We start from the raw sequence: 20,000 nt of genomic DNA on the forward strand, positions 1-20,000 counted from the left end.
TGAGTGAGTTAATAGAAACAAATCCAATCCCCCCCCCATCTCTCTCTCTCTCTGTCTCTCTCTCTCTCTTTCCTCTCTCTTTCTTTTTCTCTCCTCCTCCTCTTCTCTCTCTCCTCTTCTCTCCTCTCTCTCTCTTCTCTCTCTCTCTCTTTCTCTTTCTTCTCTCTCTCTCTCTCTCCTCTCTCTCTCTCTTTCTCTCTCTCCTTTCTCTCTTCTCCCTTCTCTCTCTCTCTCTCTTTCTCTCTCTCTCTCTCTCTTTCCTCTCTTCTTTTCTCTCCTTCCTCTTTTCTCTCATCTCTCTTCCTCTTTTTCTCTCTTCTCTTTCTCTACGTCTTTTTCCTACTCTCTCTCTACTCTATTCACTCTCTTGTCTCTCTCTCTCTCTCAACTCTCATATGTGTCTCCAAACTCAATCCCAATATTCTACTAAAAAACCACATCCCTTACTTTTATAAAAGTAAACATTTTGTAAATATTGTTCTATATAAAAGTTCACGTTTTGTGAAAGGTTTCTTTATCCCTAAAACAATATTCACACAGCCCTATGTGTTCAAAAATTGCAAATCCCAGATAAACACTGAACAAAAACACAACACAGTAACAACACAAATTGAAGATGAAAAAAAGAAAAAAAAGTTAGTATACGATGTTAGCCTTTTAAAAAGATAAATGAATTCAAATTGATTTATAAAAGTCCCAGAAGTGAACATTTAGGACAAGACATGTCGCTTCGGGGGGGGGGGGGGGGGGGGGGAGGAGGAGTCCCAAATAGCTCAGTTGGTAGAGCACTCACTTCACACGCAAAAGGGCCAAGATCGATCCCGTTTGCAGCCGAGCTTTTTTTTCTTTTTCTGACACCTCTGTCCACCCAGCAGTGAATGGGTAGCTGGGTCTGTTAGAGCTGGCGGAAAGTACTTTGCGATAGGCTAGCAACCTATCCTAAGGGTAGCAAGCAATTGCTATTATCCGTTTCACGCTATACAAACCGGGATAAACTCCGTCTCCGCGGGCCTAATGGTTCTGAAGGACTACAATACGCTTGTAGATCGGTATTACAAAATGGTCGTAATATTTATTTTGGTAGGAACAACACTTTACTGGAAATGGAAACGTATTCATTTTACACCCAAGTATGGTGAAAGATATGAATAAAAAACCGTTTCAAATGACTCCATTTTGTAGCGCTTACGGTAAACAAAAAAAGAAAAAAAGAACTTTTTATAGCGCAATATCCACTAAATGTGCTCAACGCCCTTTACAAGGGGTCACTGATCAACAGCAACATTTAACATGTAGGACGGGACATGAACCTGGGTAGGACTCGAACCTGGGACCTGAAGGATACAACCAGCGTGCCATACCCCTCGGCAACGTAGCTGCACACAATATCAAAATTATTATTATCACTACAAAACAAAACATAATGAGAGACAAAAAAATCGACACCATTAGCCATTTTCATCATCCCCCCTATCGGAATTCCACAACCTTTTAACATCGCTAAGATGATTAGTGAGAGAAGCCTTTTTAACAAATTCCTCAACCGAATTTTCTTTTTTCTTTTTTTTTTTTGCGGAAAATGGGGGGGGGGGGGGGGGGGTGAGGGGGTGGAAAGCATAAATCTGAATCTCCCCAAAAATGTCTCTATTTATGAGTGCGATTTTATAGAATGCAATATCCATCAACATTCTTAAAGACCTTTATATGGGGGTCCCAAGACAACGGTACAGATCTAATATAACGTCTGAAAGGTCACTATTATTTAATGATGATGATGATGATAATGTTGATGATAACGATAATAATAATAATAATAATAATAATAATAATAATAATAATAATAATAATAATAATATAATAATGTTAATAATAATAATAATGTTAATAATAATAATAATAAATAATAATAATAATAATAATAATAATAATAATAATAATAATAATAATAACGAATTTATATAATTTTCAAATCGTTTAATATTTTTCAGAAATAAAGCCCAACATAGTTATCAGTAACTAACTCATCTTTTACCTAAGTATGGTAAGTGTTTCTTCCAGGGACTCAACTTTGAGCTCACCACAGCGAAACTCGGAATAGCGACCTACAGTTCAGAAACTTAGTGTCATATCACAATTTTACAACCGTACGTCCTAGGCCACTCCCTCCCCATCCCCAACACAAAGAGAGAAAAAAAAGCAAAACAAAAATCCCCCCACCAGAAAAAACCTCTCAAAAAACAAAATCAAAACAAAACAAACGAACAAAAACAACAAACAAACAAACAAACAAAAAACCAAACAAAGAACCAAAAGAACCAAAAGAACCAAAAGAACCAAAAGAACCAAAAGAACCAAAAGAACCAAAAGAACCAAAAGAACCAAAAGAACCAAAAGAACCAAAAGAAAACATAGAAAAAGACTTGTCATTCCCATTTTCATATCAAATATGAAAAACTCTGAATCTTTTCATGGTTTTGTTGGCAGAATTCCCATGAAAAATAAATGCTGGTCTACGAAGTTTCCTTTGATCGGATTTCTGCTTCATTCTGGCAAAAACACATTTTTGTCATTTTGACCAGAAAACTTTCATTAAGCTTTTTGAACCTGTTATCTTGGATATTATTAGTATTATTATTATTATTATATTATTATTATTATTATTATTATTATTATTATTATTATTATTATTATTATTATTATTATTATTATTATTATTATTATTATTATTATTATCATTGTTGTTGTTAATAATAATAATAATTATTATTATTATTATCACAATCATTATTAACAGTATCAAAATTATCATTATTATCATCAACATCTCCATTAGTATATTGATAATTATCATACTAATGATATATTAATAGTTTAAAATAAAAATTCAAGATTATATCCATTAAAAATCCAGGTCTAAAACAAATCGACCAGTTTGGTGATCACTTTAATCTCTCAAAAAAAACCCCTGAAATGTTTCCTTTTGAAAAATGAAGGACGTAAGACGTTTTGTCAGAATCCGGCAGATTTGGTACCAAGAACTGTTACTTTGATGTTTTCCAGATGCCAGATTCTTTGTGACAGATCATTTGATGTTCCGCTGCTATACCGTCGTCTTGACTATTTTGTTCTACTCTTTGCATGGAATAGTTTGTTTCTATATTCTTGTTCTGTTTTGTAAGAAACATTAGCTCGTTTTATGAAAAATAAAAAACTATTACTATAAAGAAAAAAATATGTTTAATTCATGTTTCGCATTGGTTGTCTAAACTTAAGAAATAGAGAAATAATAATAGTAAAAAGATTAAAATGCTTAATAAGAAACCGATTAAACAAATTAATATTAATTAAAACACGCTATGCGTAAAATCCAGAAAAATAAGGACTGGAATTGTATCTAGACTTGATAGAATAAGGCACATATGGAACATAATGATGTCTTTAATAAATAACATAGGCCAAACTTTTACTTTTGCCGATATGACTCATCAGCAATGAAGCTCAGATTTAAATTTAAGAAAATTATATTACAACACAGTATGGAGGTAAAAACAATATTAATGTTAATATATGTTTACATAATATCACTGGATCGGTTTACAAATTTGTGCAGCATATATTTTGTAAAAGACAAAAAAAAAGCCCAATAGAATGAAGAGAAATCAAAAACAAAAAGTACCCCCCCCCAAAAAAAAAAAAAAAAACAAAAAAAAAAAACAAAAACAAAAAAAAAAAAAACGAAAAACAAAAACGATTAGCAAAAACTACTAAAGCCAAAAAACAAAACAGTTACAACGAGCAGGATAGAATGACATCGAGTTATCTGCATCCCACTCTCTCCTTCCGTTCTTTTCAAATGTTTCGTAAAAAGTCCTTTGTTTTATTCAGAGTCAGGGTTTTTGGGATAGATACATAAAAATGATGTTTTTTTTTACTTCTTCCTGGTCGTTCTATTCTAATTGGACTCCCAATTATTGTTTCCTTTTTTTCCTTCTGACATTCAATAAAAATGGTGAAAGCGCAGCATCAACTTTCACCCATGAGTCTTATTATATTGCATAGTCCCTCAGATTTATGTTGGGGGTGGGGGGGGGGGGATTATAGTGGCCATTTAATGGATCCCACCCCCTTCCCTCCCCCTCTCTCTGTCTGTCTGTCTCTCTCTCTCTCTCTCTCTCTCTCTCTCTCTCTCTCTCTCTCTCTCTCTCTCTCTCGATTTGAAAACGTCTACTTTAGTTGCCCTGTTCCTTTTAGCGTAGATTTAACTCCCACTCTTTTTTTTATATCAAACATTAACTGACTAAAATGGAAAAGGACAGAAAATTCAAAAGAAAGTATAAAGAAAACAAAATCAACAACAAATGGATCAGAAACACTACATAACAAGACCTGGTATTGATCGGTTCGATTTTTTAAAAGGTGTTTGTTTGGTTTGTTTACTGGCGGTATCAGCCTCTCTGTAAATAATGCAACAATGATCTTAAAATAGCGATCGTGAATTTTACTCTCAATATTTGCGTTGCATTTGTGTTGTACCGTCACGTCTTATGTTCATAATTATAATTTGACAACATTTGCACTATTAGGAAAATAATACCATTTAATCTTTGATGTATCTTTGTTTTATTACTAAATTCCTTGGTATGTAAAGCGTGCTCTACCAACTGAGACACCAGGACCTCCTACTAATTCAAACGTTTATAATAATTTAAAATTGAGCTTTTATATATCGCACTATCCACTAAACGTGCTCAAAGCGCTTTACAAGGGGTGCCTGGGCAACAGCAAAATTTAACATGTAGGACGGGACATGACACCTGTTATACAATATTACACTTTTTTTTGGGAGAGAGACACCGCTGTTAACGGCCAGATTCTCATTTATACCTGAGTACTGTGAGAGTTCAAAATGTTTCCCAGGTCCATGAAGGCCTGGGAAACATTTTGAAAAACAAACAGATGTCGTTCGGGATTAGATTCCGAGTCTTGAAGTGCTACGTGTGGCCAATCTTGTTCTACGGATGCGAAAGCTGGACTACAAATGCAGAAACACAAAAGAACATTGAAGCTTTTGAAATGTGGTGCTTGAGAAGGATGCAGAGAATATCGTATACTGCACACAAAACGAACGAAGAAGTGCTAAAACAAACATACCAACAAAGGAAACTAATGCCCTTAATAGTGGATCGACAACTATCCTTTTTCGGACACATAGTAAGGAAAGATAAGAATGAATACCTGGCAAGTTGTGGAAAAATACCTGGTAAACGCGCCCGGGGGAGACAAAGAAAAACACTCATAGACCAACTGAAGGGCTTCACCAACCTAACAATCCAAGAGCTGTTTGAAAAAGCAAGAGACAGGGAGGAATGGAGAGAGATAATTCATGCAGTATCCGAAGCCTGGACCAGGCATGGAACCTAGAAGAAGAAGAAGAAGACTGTGAGAGACTGTCAGTAAAGAGCCTTTTCTAAGGACTCAACTATGCGCCGAGCGAGGTTCGAGCCCAGGACCTTCCGATCCGAAAGCGAGTTACATACCACTAGACCACATAGCCACATAATATGTCATTGATCAGAATGTCACAATGGCACTGAACAGAATTTCAATTCACTGTGGACTCGAACTCAGGTCCGTTATCAATACGCCTTATACAAGAGACTTCTAAAATGTCTCACAAACTTTAGATTTTTTGTCAAGTCGGGTTGGGGGTGGGGGGGGGGGGTGGTGGGGTCATTTTAATTTATAGATAGTTCGAAGATGACGTCACTCAGGTCTTTGTTATTGTTTTTGCCATCCGCGTTTGTGAGTTGTTCTCACTAAACTGTATTAACCAGACTATAAAAGTTCATGGTTACACAGAGTTTGTGTGTTGGTCCGTTATACTTCCGGATGGCAATGTTGTGAACTCCTTGGCCAAGCGCATTCTATCTATATGTATGACGTATGTTGATCGTAGTTATGATCATAAAATAATTTAAAATATAAAATTCCCTTTATTTATCCCCATGGGAAATTTTTCTTAAGGTTCTATTCCAAGGGAAGACTGGAATAACCCAGGCGTTAGCCGCAGAGCAGTGCCGCAAAGTGAGCTAGGGCGAGGTGACTTGCTCAAGGCCACACAGCGTAGCAGCGGGTGATCGAACTCGGTACCTTTCAGGTACGAAGCAAAGACCTTACCACTGAGCCCCATGGCGATTTTGACCCGAGCCTTTCTTTTCCTTTTTTTTTTCTCAGAGTATTTAAAGGCCTTTTGACAACCCCCCTACCCCACCCCCCCATACCCCCCGCCCTACCCCCTCCCTCCCCATGAAAAAGAACATTTCTAGACGTACTCAAAGCGCTTTACAAGAGATCACTGGACAACAGAAACACTTAACATCTAGGACGGTTATGACGCCTGTTAGGTGATAGTACATATTTTTTAACGTCAGAGACATTGCTGTTACCGGTCAGGTTAAAAAAAGCTTTATATAGCGCATTATCCACTAAATGTGCTCAAAGCGCTTTACAAGGGGTCCCTGGTCAACAGCAACATTTAACACGTAGGACGGGACATGCCGCCTGTTAGGCGATGTTGCAATTTTTCGGACAAAGACAACGCTGTTAACGGCCAGGTACTCATTTTACACCTGAGTACGGTGAGAGAAAGTGAGTAAAGAGCCTTTTCCAAGGACTCAACTATGCGCCGAGCGCGAGGTTCGAACCCAGGACCTTCCGATTCGAAAGCGAGTGTCATACCACTAGACCACATAACCGTGTTAAACCCGAGCACGGTGTACGGTAAGAGAATGTGAGTAAAAAGTCTCTTTCTAAGATTCAACCACGCGCCGCTCAGAGCAAGACTCGAACCCTGGACCTTCAGGTCCGAAGGCGAGTGTCATGCCACTAGACCACATAGCCGCACAATGTTATGTCAAAGTTTTCTGGTCGAAATAAAAGCAAAAGTTGATTTGTCAAGCATGACAGGGAGTTCTGACTTGTAGCGGTCGTTGACACCACCCCTAAGGAGGAAGCATCATTATATTATTAGTTGTAATGTAATTCACTGTGCTTCATTCATTGTTCCCCAAAAGTTTGCACTCCACCGCCTCCATTCAGCGTCTGTTCTTCTAGGGGGTCCATCACAAAGTCTGCCCAAACCCACTCCATTCGTCGTGATTTCCCCTGGGACCTGAAAAGATTTAATGCAATTGTCCGATGTTTCTATATAATACTGGTTTATGCGCAACCCCCTTTTTTTCTATGGGGACAAACGAAGGGGGATGGCAGTCGCATTTTGACAATGTCATTTTGTATCATCTCTGAATTAGAAAGGAGAAAACATCTCGAACATGTCACTTCTAAAAGCATTTTTTTCTTGCTTGATATTCGTGAAGATCTAATAATTTGCTTGTAGACATATTATTATCTAGTTTGGAATGATAATCTATAGATTTGCACCAAATCATTTTCAAGAAGAAGAAGAAGAAGAAGAAGAAGAAGAAGAAGAAGAAGAAGAAGAAGAAGAAGAAGAACAACAACAACAACAACAACAACAACAACAAAACTAAAACATAGAATATCGTAATAAACACAAATATCCATAACAGCTTCAAAAAAGAACAAAATACCAAACATGGAACGTTTCGGGCTCAAAACATTTCTTCAGCCAACAACTTAAAAAAATCAATTAAAACACAAATACATTACTAGAAAACTAGATCGACGATATGTTTTTTATAGTAATGTGTTATGTTTTTGTTTGTTTGTTTGTTTGTTTGTTTTCTTTGCTTTTGGCCAAAGAAGGGTGTTGAGCTCGAAACGGTCCGTGTTTGGTATTTTGTTCTATTTTGAAACTGTTATATTAATTTTTGTTTATTACTATTTACAGTCCACAGTTTTCTAGCAGCTTAGTATCTCTATAACATTGCTGTCAAGATCTGACCACTTCTGTTTCGATTAATTTTTTTCCTCCCTTGTTGTGTAGCGTCCATCTGGAGGTAATAACGGATAGGTCAAGATTGGTGTCAGGCCCGTCTTGTCATTGGTTTTTGCTGGAGGGGCAGGAAGTGTTATTAGTGTCCAGGGGTGACGCTGGTTCGACGGGAACGGATATTTTGAGGTGTTTTTCAATTACTGGTGACTTCCACGTAACGTTTTATGAGACAGTCCTTCAATATAAAGAGTATTATAACACGAATAGAAGAAAGTTGGAAGAATTTCGTGACATTATAATTTCTTCCTCCAACAAAAGAAAAAAAAAGAAAAAAGAAAGAATCCCTCCCCTTAAAAAACCAAACAAAACCAAAACCTAGATGAAAAATATTAATTCAAGATTTTCCTGATTTCCTGATGTCTACAAAATTTTTATCTCCCGTTTTTAGTAAAATATAAATCATAATAATTCAAGAATTTTTGTGCTAAAATCTTAATTAGTAATTAGGACAAAAGCTGACAACGGAATGAGGGGTATTATAAACATTATTTTAATGCAGATTTTTTTTTAAATGTGGGGATTTTGAAAGAATTTGAATTCCGTGAATCAAACATTTTAATAAAAGAACTTGAATTCTGTGCTGACGAAAAATATCTAGCTACTTTTAAAAATGTTGACCAGAAATCTTTTACACGATATAGCTATTCATATCCATGGACTAAGATGGTCATCAACTTTTTCCAGACTAATATCTCCTGGTTTTAAAACTTTCTGTCAAATCGGAGGTTATATTTTAGTAAATCTCAGGTTTGAGCGCACTATGATAATTCATAATGTAGATATATTCTGTGGCCACAGTAAAAAAAAAAGAAGTTGTTTTTTCATTGTACAATTGAATAGCTTCCATACAGTTCTTTCTTCGGGGATTTCAAGTGTTATGAGCTATTGGTGTTCATGGGTGACAAGAGTTCCGTTTTAATGGGTTGTCCGATGGGTCTCTCAAGTACCAGGTCCTTGTCCCATGCAATGTCTTGTGGAAATCCCGGTCCGGTTTATATATATATATATATATATATATATATATAGTTGAAGCCTATCTTCTATCCCCCTAAATCTGTTTTCCAAGTTGCTTTCTGTCTTTGTCTTGGAATGGGGTTTATTAATTTTGTCCTGGCCCTGGCCGGAGTCCTTCACTGGTAGGGAAACAGCCAAACCTATAGTTAGAGTTTTGGGAAATGGTATCTTTTGTCTTGTAATTCATCTCTCTGTTATGCACGGTATTGCTTTTTGATATGATTTGTAAACATATGAGTGTGTTCCTCTTAGTTGGGATCTGTGCTTGTGTCAGGATGAGACATTTGGGTGATCTCAAACTAAGTACACTAATAGTGGGCGCTTGGAATCTTCACCTGTTCCCTATTTGAACTAGTTCCCCTTTGTCTTACTTTTCTTGGGTGTTTTAATTTGTAATTCTAGAACTTTTTACTATCCCAGTTTCATCCTTTTTACTGGCGCTGATATGACTTACAAGTGTTGCAAGCGCCGTAAAACCCTTAAAAACAAAAAAGAAAAAAAAAGAAAAAAAAAGTAAAAAGAAGCATAGATGAATGATTAAATTGGAAAAGACTACAATGTCATATTTCTTATCATTTTTACTTGAAATGAACTTTTCGACATCTTGTTCGTCCAGACTAAATACCGATTTGAACCGATGGGTCACAATGACACTGCCGTACTCTGGGGAAAAAAATCCCCACACATATTTAAAATTTTGGCCAGAAAACTCGTCCTTCAATTAATATAATCCCTCAAAATGACCCTCATCTTATCAAAAAACTCAAAAAAAACCACAAAAAAACTGGGACTTCGCAATAAGTGCGGCTATGTGGTCTTGTGTTATAACACTCGTTTTCGGATCGGGAGGTCCTGGGTTCAAGCCTCGCTCGGCGCATAGTTGAGTCCTTACTTAGGTGTCAAATGAAAACCTGGTCGGTAACAGCGTTGTCCCTGCCAGAAAAAAAAGAAATTATAAGATCGCCTAACAGGCGTCATGTCTCGTTCTACATGTTACGTGTTGCTGTTGGTCAGAGACCGTTCGTAAAGCGTTTGAGCACGTTTCTTCTTTTCTTTTTATGTTTTAAGTTAGTGGTGGTGGTGGTTGTTGTTGGGCGTCGGGGGAAAAAGGTGGGGGGGGGGGATGGATGGGAGGGGGGGGGGCAGGGAGGTGTTGGCAGGCTATCAGACTTGTAAACACTTAGGTTCAAACAATGAATTATTCATATTTTTACATCAATTTTTATGCCCTGTAGAGACACTCAATCAGGTTTTGCTGGAATTATCCAACTTTTGAAGTCACGATCCCAAATAACGTCAGACCTGGTTAGGCAGATTGTATGTAAATGTATGGCAATGGTAAACTGTGAGCAGAATAATGTTAAATACAACAAAACAAATCAAAACAACCCCCCCCCCAAAAAAAAACAAAAACAAAAAAAAAACAAAACAAAACAAAACAAAACAAAAAAAGACTCAGAGAAAAAAAAACAAAACAAAACCCAAACCGTCCCCCCTCCCCCCCCCCAAAAAAAAAATAAATAAAATAAAACCCAACAAAAAAAAAACAAAAAAAAAAACAACCCAAAAGCCAAACAACCTTCCACTTTAATTTGATTTTGAATTTCTATTATTGGATAAGAAAAAAGAATCTTTCCAAAAATGTGTGGAATATACGGTTCTTACACTCTTGCTCTCTGGAATTCCTGACGTGTTCCTCCCAATCGTTGTACGAGCCTGCCAGTGGGCGTTGGGAAGAGAGTTCGAATTTCAGAACGCCGAGTGTAAGATATCGTTTATTTTTCCCCTCAATGGATTCTGATTTCGTTATCTCTGAATAAACGACATTTTCAAAAATATATAAACGATATTTCATTTTTAAAAGAAATATTTTTTTTTGGTGAAATTTAAAGTTTGATAATCTTATGTGACAAATTATTATTGTAAACCTGATATCATGACGCGTTATTTTTATGGGGAAGGGTGGAATAATAAGTATGAAGAAACCAAAGGCACCATTTGCGCTTTTTTAACATACGTAATTAATAACAAACCGACTTTGAATATAAATCAAACTTAAATGAATAGTGTGTGTGACGTGTGTGTTGTGTGTGTGTGTGTGTGTGTGTGTGTGTGTGGGAGTGTGTGTGTGTACAATAAGATAAATGATTGTATAAGAAGATAAAAAAAAGAAGATGAAAAATCCCCTTTATATACAACCAAAATGCTAAGTAAAACCTCATTATCATTTTTGAAAACCGTAATTTGCGGTTAGAATCCACAAATGAGGTATTTACCTTGCTGGATTGAGCCGAGTTGATTAAAGAGGATAAAAGATAAACTCCGAGATTATACATTCTTGGGGCTTTTAATAGGAATTGTTGTTTAAAAAGAAAAGAATTATTGTTTATTCGAACGGATTGAAACTTTGAAATGTCTTTAACGAGCGAAACTTTTAGGGATTTTGATTCATATATTTACAGGCATCATAAAGGCGGCATTTGGATATTTATACATATTTATTTATTTATTCAGACATTAATCTTCCTGTGATCAACCATTCAAATGTACAGCCAATCATTCATTTCTGTCGTGAACTAACTGATGGAAAACTTTTTTCATTTTAGCCAGAAAATTCGGATTTCAAATATCAACCGATTGACTGACCATCAACTCGCCAAAAAGTCTGAAATTTGATAAATCAAACAACTGTGTGGAATCTCAGGTTTGGAAATGTTTGAAGAGTCGCAGCTCGTCTTATTCAATCGACAAAAAGAAGCTTAAAATAATTCTGGCCAAAATGAAAATAGACATGTTTTTTGTTTATTTTTAATCAGTGTAAGGCAGATAACTTCATCATCGAATACTGGGACATTACCAATATGGAGATGAATGTTGTAATCATTATTGACGGCTAATTGTTCTCAGTCTATATAGCCTAACGAAAAAAAAACAACAACAAAGAAAACAAGAATGCCAAAATAAACAAATTAGCGAATAAGAAAAAGAAACAAAAACCAATAAGAAATTTTTAAAAATACAAGTATATAAACAAAAAATATATAACAAAAACAAAGACAAAAACAAATCAAAACAACTCCCCCCCCCAAAAAAAAAAAAGAAACCCAACAAAACAACAACAAACAAAAAAAAAAAAACAAAAAAAACCAACCCCCCCCCCCCGAAAAAAAAACAACAAACGAACAAAAAGATTAGACAACAAAACAACCTTTCCCATTATTTCTTTTATTACTTATCCGAAGCGTCTGATAATCAAACCTGAATTTTCGTTTTGTTTTTGAATCTAATATTAGATATTGGTGGTTTTAGTTGAACAGAGGCAAATATTGGGTAGACCTATCTAGATTAAACATCAAAGAAATTAGACCAAGTTTGCATGATTAAAATTATTCAAATTTTGATGCTTGTGGTGACTCAGATGTTCAACATGAAGGTTCTTTGTCCAGGCTTGTATCAATATTAAGCAGTGTTAAGCATGGGCAATGATCGAATGGGTGTCAATGATGGAAAAGCTCTGATCCTAGCGGTGTGCTCTTTGGAATGGAGCTTTACACGTATTACCCCTTTCGACTCAGGTGTGAATATGCACTGGCAGTGACGGATATTGTAATAGGAAAGACAAAGTAGTCCTTCACAGACATTAGACCCATGAGCTGGAGTTCATCCCGGTTTCATTAGCACGTAACAGACAATAGCAATCGCTTTTTATCCTTTGGATAGGACTTTCCGCCAAATTCAACAGAATCACTTACCCAATCACTGCTGAGTGGGCAGGAGTTCAGACTGCACTCGGGATCGATCTCGGTCCCTTTGTGTGCGAAGCGAGAGCTCTACCAAACAAGTTATTGGGACCCCTTATAGTATTAATATACAAATAACGCATAAATGACAACTTAAAATGTATGAAATGGAATAAAGTGCGGCTATGTGGGCTAGTGGTATGACACTCGCTTTCGGATCGGAAGGTCCTGGGTTCGAGCCTCGCGCTCGGCGCATAGTTGAGTCCTTGCAAAAGGCTCTTTACTCACATTCTCTCACCGTACTCAGGTGTAAAATGAGTACCTGGCCGTTAACAGCAGTGTCGTTGTCCGAAAAATTGTAATATCGCCTTATAGGCGCATGTCTCGTCCTACATATTAAATGTTGCTGTTGACCAGGGACCCCTTGTAAAGCGCTTTGAGCACATTTAGTGGATATTGCGTTATATAAAGATCAATTCAAAAAAAAAAGTAGTACGAAGCGCATTGAGCATGGGAAACTAATGGGAATGAATTTTTAAAATCATTGTTCATATTGACATCCCTCATGTTCCTACATCGCCATACATACATGCATACATATTCTACAAATGTCGTATGATCATTGCTGACCTCATTCCAAAGACCAGCCTCATCAGACGACGTAAAGCTGTCTGTATGCAAATGACCGGTTTGCCAAGACGGAGTATTGTGCATAATCTGGTCATAATCCAACAACACAGCCAGATCGGAAATAATGGAATATTTCTTCTTACTTTTTTCCTCACTCAGTCTTTAACCAGTTAACTGCCGTACTCTGGAAAAAGAAATCATATTAAAAAAATTTGGCCAGAAAACTCGTCCTTCCAATATTGATCGATTTAAATGACCCTCACCTTGGCAAAAACTCTCAAATCTCGGATTTCGCGATGTCCCAGATTTGAGGGTTTTTTTTGGGGACAATATGAGGGTTATTTATATCGATCGATATTTGAAGGACGAGTTTTCTGGCCAATTTTTTTGAATACGAGTTTATCCATAGTACGGCAGTTAGCTGGTTAAAATCTAAAATTCATTATTTTGGACCCGAAGGCTTGGCTGTAATGGTGAGACCAGACCGTGCCATTAAGATTAAGCGGGTTTTGTGTTTCCGTTCGTCGATCGTCAAGTCCTTTTTTTTCTTTTCCATTCATTATTTTTCTATTTGGCTTTGGTTTTACTTTTAATCATTTTTTCTGCTATTGATTTCAGTTTTTCTTTTTTAAAAAATAGTTCATATTCATTTCCTTGTATGAACATGTTTTGTCCGCATTGGTCAACATGATGTATTAAAAAAAAACCCCACCCCCCCCCCCCAAAAAAAAAAAAAAAAAGACTAACAATCAAACAATATTAAGCGTTTTCATAGCACAATATCCACTAAATGTGCTCAAAGTGCTTTACAAAGTAAAAGTAAAAGAAAGAGAAATACAAGAAAAAACACCATCCCAATAATGTTTTTTTTTCTTGTATTTTTTCTTTCTTGCTTAGTCTGGTAATTTTGTATACACAAATTTTCAGATCGATAACTATTGTGATAACCAAACTCCTTTGATGAACTTCAAGCCATAGAAGAATCCTTTATACAACAAAACCCATTGGGCTCTTTTCTATACTGACGTATTTTAGAAAAACAGATTTTTACATTCATTTTTTTGGGGCCAGAAAACTCGTTCTTCAAACATTGATGGATTAAAACGACCCTCATCTTGTCAAACACTCTGAAACCTGAGACTTCCACGAAGACCCACATTTGAGATATTTTAACAAAGTGAGAGTCATTTTAATCGACAGATATCTTAAGGACGAGTTTTCAGACCAAAATTTTCAAAACAGTTTTTGTTAATAGCACGACATTATAATATACACACTACCGCCCCTTAACAACTTCCCTATGTTGAGTACCTTAGATTATTCACTACAACTTTTCAATGGCTACATGCCTTTCAAAGATGTATAGTTGCTATAGAAACAAAGTCACAAAGATAATCAAGACCCCGTCCAATCTCACGGTAAACTTACTAAAGACTTCCCGTGCATGACGTCACGAGCTGCCGGTCTCACGTGACAACAACGACAAGCAATAATAGGTCAGTATCCATCATACAATAGAAGCTGGTTAACTCGATACTCAGTGAATTGATGATCGATTTCCTTTCACCCATAATATAAGCCTAATTTTGATTTAACAGCGAAGATTTATGAGAATGAAATCTTTTAAAAAAACGTCTTTTATAATTATTGGTTTGCTCGACGTGTACTTATATGCAGGTCTGACATCCGAAGGAAATTATGGGCATACTTTAACATTGTTTTAATGGACAATACTTTTGAGTCATTTTTTTGGGAGATTTCCATTACAACAATGGGCCCATAATGTATTGGGTTATCAGACCTGCAAATAGTGCACGTCTGTTTGCCTCCCTTATATGGTAAAAGCAAACAGATATCACTTTGGGTTGATATAAGTGCCTCAAAATACAGACAAAAAAATTGACTAATCTTCAGAGCTCAAAAGAAAAATAATAATTTTTATTTTGGCCAGATTCAATCAACCTCAAATATCGAAGGTTTAAACGATCCTCAATTTTCCAAAATCCTCCATTCTAAAACGCCAAAATATTTATTGTAGTCGACGGTTTAAGTGGTTTGAAAAGCTTTCTTTTACTTTAAATATCATTTCCTCCATCCCAACACAACACAATATTGACGAAATAGGTCGCATGTATCATTTCCTCCATCCCAACACAACACAATATTGACGAAATTGTCACAAATAATGGCCATCCATATCTACTTTTAATAATTTAGTATTTCAGAGCCGTCATACTTCCATTTCTGTAGCACTAAATGGACATGAACAGTTGCTGACTACTCTCTGGATAGGACTCTGTTCTATCGCAAAGTAATATCGACCCATTCTAACAAATCGAAGTACCTATACAGTATTTCATTGCGAGGACTCCTCTATTTTGATATGTTTTTTTTCTCTTTGTATAAAGATCAAAAAGGCAACAATCAAAATGTCCTTTAATGTTTTTCCTTACTCCTGTCAACTGCACACTTTTCTTGCTTCCCATGATTTTCTTGGGAAAATTGTTCGCAATAAAGAGAACTGAAACCCAAAGCATAAAGATTTGGGTCTTTCATCCAGGTAAAGTAGGGAGAAGGCAATTCATGGTACGTCATGACCAGAAAATGTGAATTGAATTGTCCATTACCAGTAGATACTTATAAACACAATGAGACTCTGGCGGTCTTAGGTGGTTTCTTTGATGTGACTATTAAATACCACCGGCTTTTGTTAACGTTGTCAACGACTGCTTGGTTTCTGAGTGATAGATTGAGAGAGAAAGAGAGAGAGAGAGCGAGAACGGAAGAGAGAGAGAGAGAGAGAGAGAGAGAGAGAGAGAGAAAGAGGGAGCGAGAACGGGTGAGAGAGAGAGAGAACAGTAAAGAGAGAGAGAGAGAGAGAGAGAGAGAGAGAGAGAGAGAGAAGAGTAGATATATATATATATATATATATATATATATATATATATATATTCGGCTGGATCAATAAATGAAAAACAAAATAAAGAAAAAAAGGTATTTTGTCATTAAAGGTTCAGATAGATGTGTTTTCAGACTACTATCGGATTACCCCCTGCCCCCCACCCAAAAAAAAAAACCCAAACAAAACAACAACAACAACAACAACAACATCCCCAGCAAACGAAACAAAAAAAAAAAAAAACCAATACCAAAATAAATAATAAAAAACAACAACAAACAAACAAAAAATAAAACAAACAAGCAAACGAACAAAAGGAGACACGTTTATAAAATCGTGCATATTTGTTAAGCCCAGCTTTCCCCGCTGTATAATGTAGTCTCTGTTCGCGTCACAACGACATGTACATATCATATAATAACAAAATATATATCATAAATATCAATACACCCATGTACAGCATGATTCCACTCACTGTTTAGTTGATAAGTCGATCTATCAAAAGAAATGATGACTTTTAGCAAATATTGAGCAAATATTTTCGTTATTATTAACTCCTTAATACCTACCCACGATCCATGACAAATTATATATATATCATAATAACCAAAACAAACAAAGGAAGGTAACTAGCGTCGGCGTGAAATGATCAAGGCCCGCAACTCAGATGCTTAGATAATCGAAGAGGGGATGAAGAGATCATTCTAGAACTGGACCGTGCCCTGACCAAAAACATTTTGGATAATTTTGGACCAAAAAATCATAAACGTCAAATGTCGATTGATTAATATAAGGTCCTCCGTGGCAAAATGTCCAACCCGAGACTTCTTTAAAATCTCAGGTTTGAGCCCTTTAGACAAATCAGGGGCCGTCTAGATTGATCGATATTTGTATTCAAAGATATCTGGTCAAAATGGAAATATACAAAGAAAAAACCTCGGCTGTTTTGTGAGTTTAGGACAGATTAGTGATCCTTCATTTCACGCGTGAATTGTGATTACTGGTAGGCATCGATTTGTCTCCCTATCGGTCACATAGATAACTGTCGATGGCTGGTTGTCTTAGAACTTTGGGAAAGGACGAGTGGGCACTGAAGGTGGTGGTGACGGAGCCAGACAGACAAGAACAGATAGAAAAAACAAACACACACACACACACACACACACACAGAGAGAGAGAGAGAGAGAGAGAGAGAGAGAGAGAGAGAGAGAGAGAGAGAGAGAGAGAGAGAGAGAGAGAGAGAGTTGCAGTCTGGAAAATTGACAGATAGATAGATGGAAAGAATGTGAGAGCCAGATAAGATAAGTAGGAGATAGGAGCAGTAAAATAAATGGATAACTAGATAGAGTTATAGATTGATATCAGATAGATATGACTTGCCACTTGCATTTACATAACACCATAATCACAAAATAACTTCTTTGTACATATATCATCTGCAACAGGTAACTAGCTATATAATAAATGTTACAACTCCAGTTGTAACAACCAATTTGCAACAATGATTAAATACACATTTTATATCCCTTCTCCCCAACGAGAGCAATGTAGCAACAACAACATTCAATAAGAAACTAACTTCAGGTGACAGGTGTATGAACTCCCTCTAGCAAGTAAAATTGTAAAATCGTTTAAATTAATGATTCTGTGGAGATGTATATCCTCTTTGAAAGAAGGAACATTATTTTTTTATAGTTTTTGATTAGTTTTTAAGTTTATATAATAACTCTTATACGCAAAGTCAGTAACTCCCTACTCACAATGTGTAGAGATGAAGTGAGTAGGAAAGTGCCAGAAGACAATAGAGAATAAACATTTTTCGCGGCGGTGATGGGGGTTTGAACCCGCGACCTTATTGAACCCTCGACCTTACTGGTACGACAACTCCGCCTAGAGCGTGACTCTACCTTTCGAGACCCCATCACCGCCGCGAAACATTTTTAATTCTCTATTGTCTTCTGGCACTTTCCTACTCACTTCATCTCTTGTTGTTATCAACATAAGTGCCTGCTCCACTCACTTTTCTGAATTAAAAATTCTCCCCAACACTTATGAATTGAGTTGGCTTCTGTTTTGAATCTACAATCTCCACTGATAAGTTTTCGTGACATTTCACGGAGTCTGTCGTTGCTTATAATATCTGGGAAAAGATGTTAGTTTTCCCCTTAGCTTTTTTGTTGTTGCCATTTTTCAGTTCCAAATACAATATACAATTATTTTCTAACGGTCTAAAACCCCGAAAGATAAAAATGAAAGTCATGGACTTTTTTGAGGTCTCAGGTTTAAGAACCCTGAATATCTCATTTCATCGATATTTTAATAATAATAATAGTAATAATAATAATAATAATAATAATAATAATAATAATAATAATAATAATAATAATAATAATAATAATATTAATAAGATATCTTTATTGTCCTAAGAGAGAGAGAGAGAGAGAGAGAGAGAGAGAGAGAGAGAGAGAGAGAGAGAGAGTGTATGTGTGTTAGGTAAGATTACTGGTATTCCTATTTTTAAAAAATGCAATATCAAAAACTATTAAAGTAGTAGATGATGAAGATGATAATGATGACAATGATGCCAGTAATAATGATGATAAGAGGAAGAGAAGAGGAAGAAATATAAACAGAAAAAGGACAAAATTTGTACTACCTTTAAAAGAATGAAAACTAATGTCAAATTAACTTTGGTTGTTTTCGTCATTATTGATGGGTGTTTTGAATGGAGACTCGATAAACTTTTTATGTTTTACAAACAATTTCAATTGTTGCTTTTTCTATTTCAAGTATTCGAATGTTGATTCTGTTGTATGTTTTATTAATGAAATTACCTCGCATGATTTAGATTTTAAACGGAATTTTATTCTGTATAGGACTAAAGACTTAGCGCTAAATTTGACACTTGACTTATAATTGCTTGCTCCAGTGGGCCAAGGCAATATGGAGAATAAAAATGCAGGGATAGGAAGAGAGAGGGAGAGAGAGAGAGAGAGAGAGAGAAGATGAGAGAGAGGTGGGGGATAGAAAGAGAGGAGGGAGAGAAAGAGTGAGAGAGAGGAAGAGGGGGGTAAGAGAGAGAGAGAGGGAAGATAGAGGAAAGAGACCGGGAGAGATAGAGAGAGCGAGAGAGAGAGAGGGGAGGGGGAGGGAGAGAGAGGAAGAGAGGGAGAAGGAAATAGAGAGAGGGAGGGAGAGGGGAAAAGAGAGGAGAGAGAGAGAGAGAGAGGGGAGAGAAAAGAGAGGAAAAGAGAGAGAGGGTCTAGAGAAAGTGAGAGAGAGTGAGAGAGAAGATGAGAGAGAGAAGAGAGAGAGAGAGAGAGGGGAGATAGAAAGAGGGAAAGATAGAGAGAGCGAGAGAGAGAGAGAGAGAGAGAGAGAGAGAGAGAGAGAGAGAGAGAGAGAGAGAGGAAGATAGGTTGAGTGAGTAGCGGTATTCACGTACACGTGCAATCCACGAACTTGTTAATCAAAAATTTATCATCAACCCCCCCAGGCAAGCAGCCTTAATTTTCTATTGACTTTTATTTTATGGCAAAAAATGTTTTGTTGTTGTTGTTGATGACCGTATTGATTAGTGTGTAGTAATTTCAGGGGTCTAGACACGAACGTGTCAACTGGCGTAAGGGTACACATTCAGGCTTAAATCCACTGAAAACGGGTATATTATTCTGTGATCCCTGTATTTGATGTTCAGGTTAGTGCTATTGCAGACGGATTTCAGCTTGTAGAGTGCGTTAAC

General features: G+C 36.4%; 1 long non-coding RNA gene across 1 annotated transcript in view; it reads right to left on the reverse strand.

Moving 5' to 3' along the window:
- Nucleotides 1-20,000, reverse strand: part of LOC144969427 (uncharacterized) — a 202,713-nt gene that overhangs the window by 100,652 nt on the left and 82,061 nt on the right. The gene's annotated exons all lie outside the window — the stretch shown is intronic.

Source organism: Berghia stephanieae, chromosome 3 (assembly GCF_034508935.2).
Source record: "Berghia stephanieae isolate SIO BIC M18660-M18661 chromosome 3, UCSD_Bste_1.3, whole genome shotgun sequence".
NCBI classification, from domain to species: domain Eukaryota; kingdom Metazoa; phylum Mollusca; class Gastropoda; order Nudibranchia; family Aeolidiidae; genus Berghia; species Berghia stephanieae.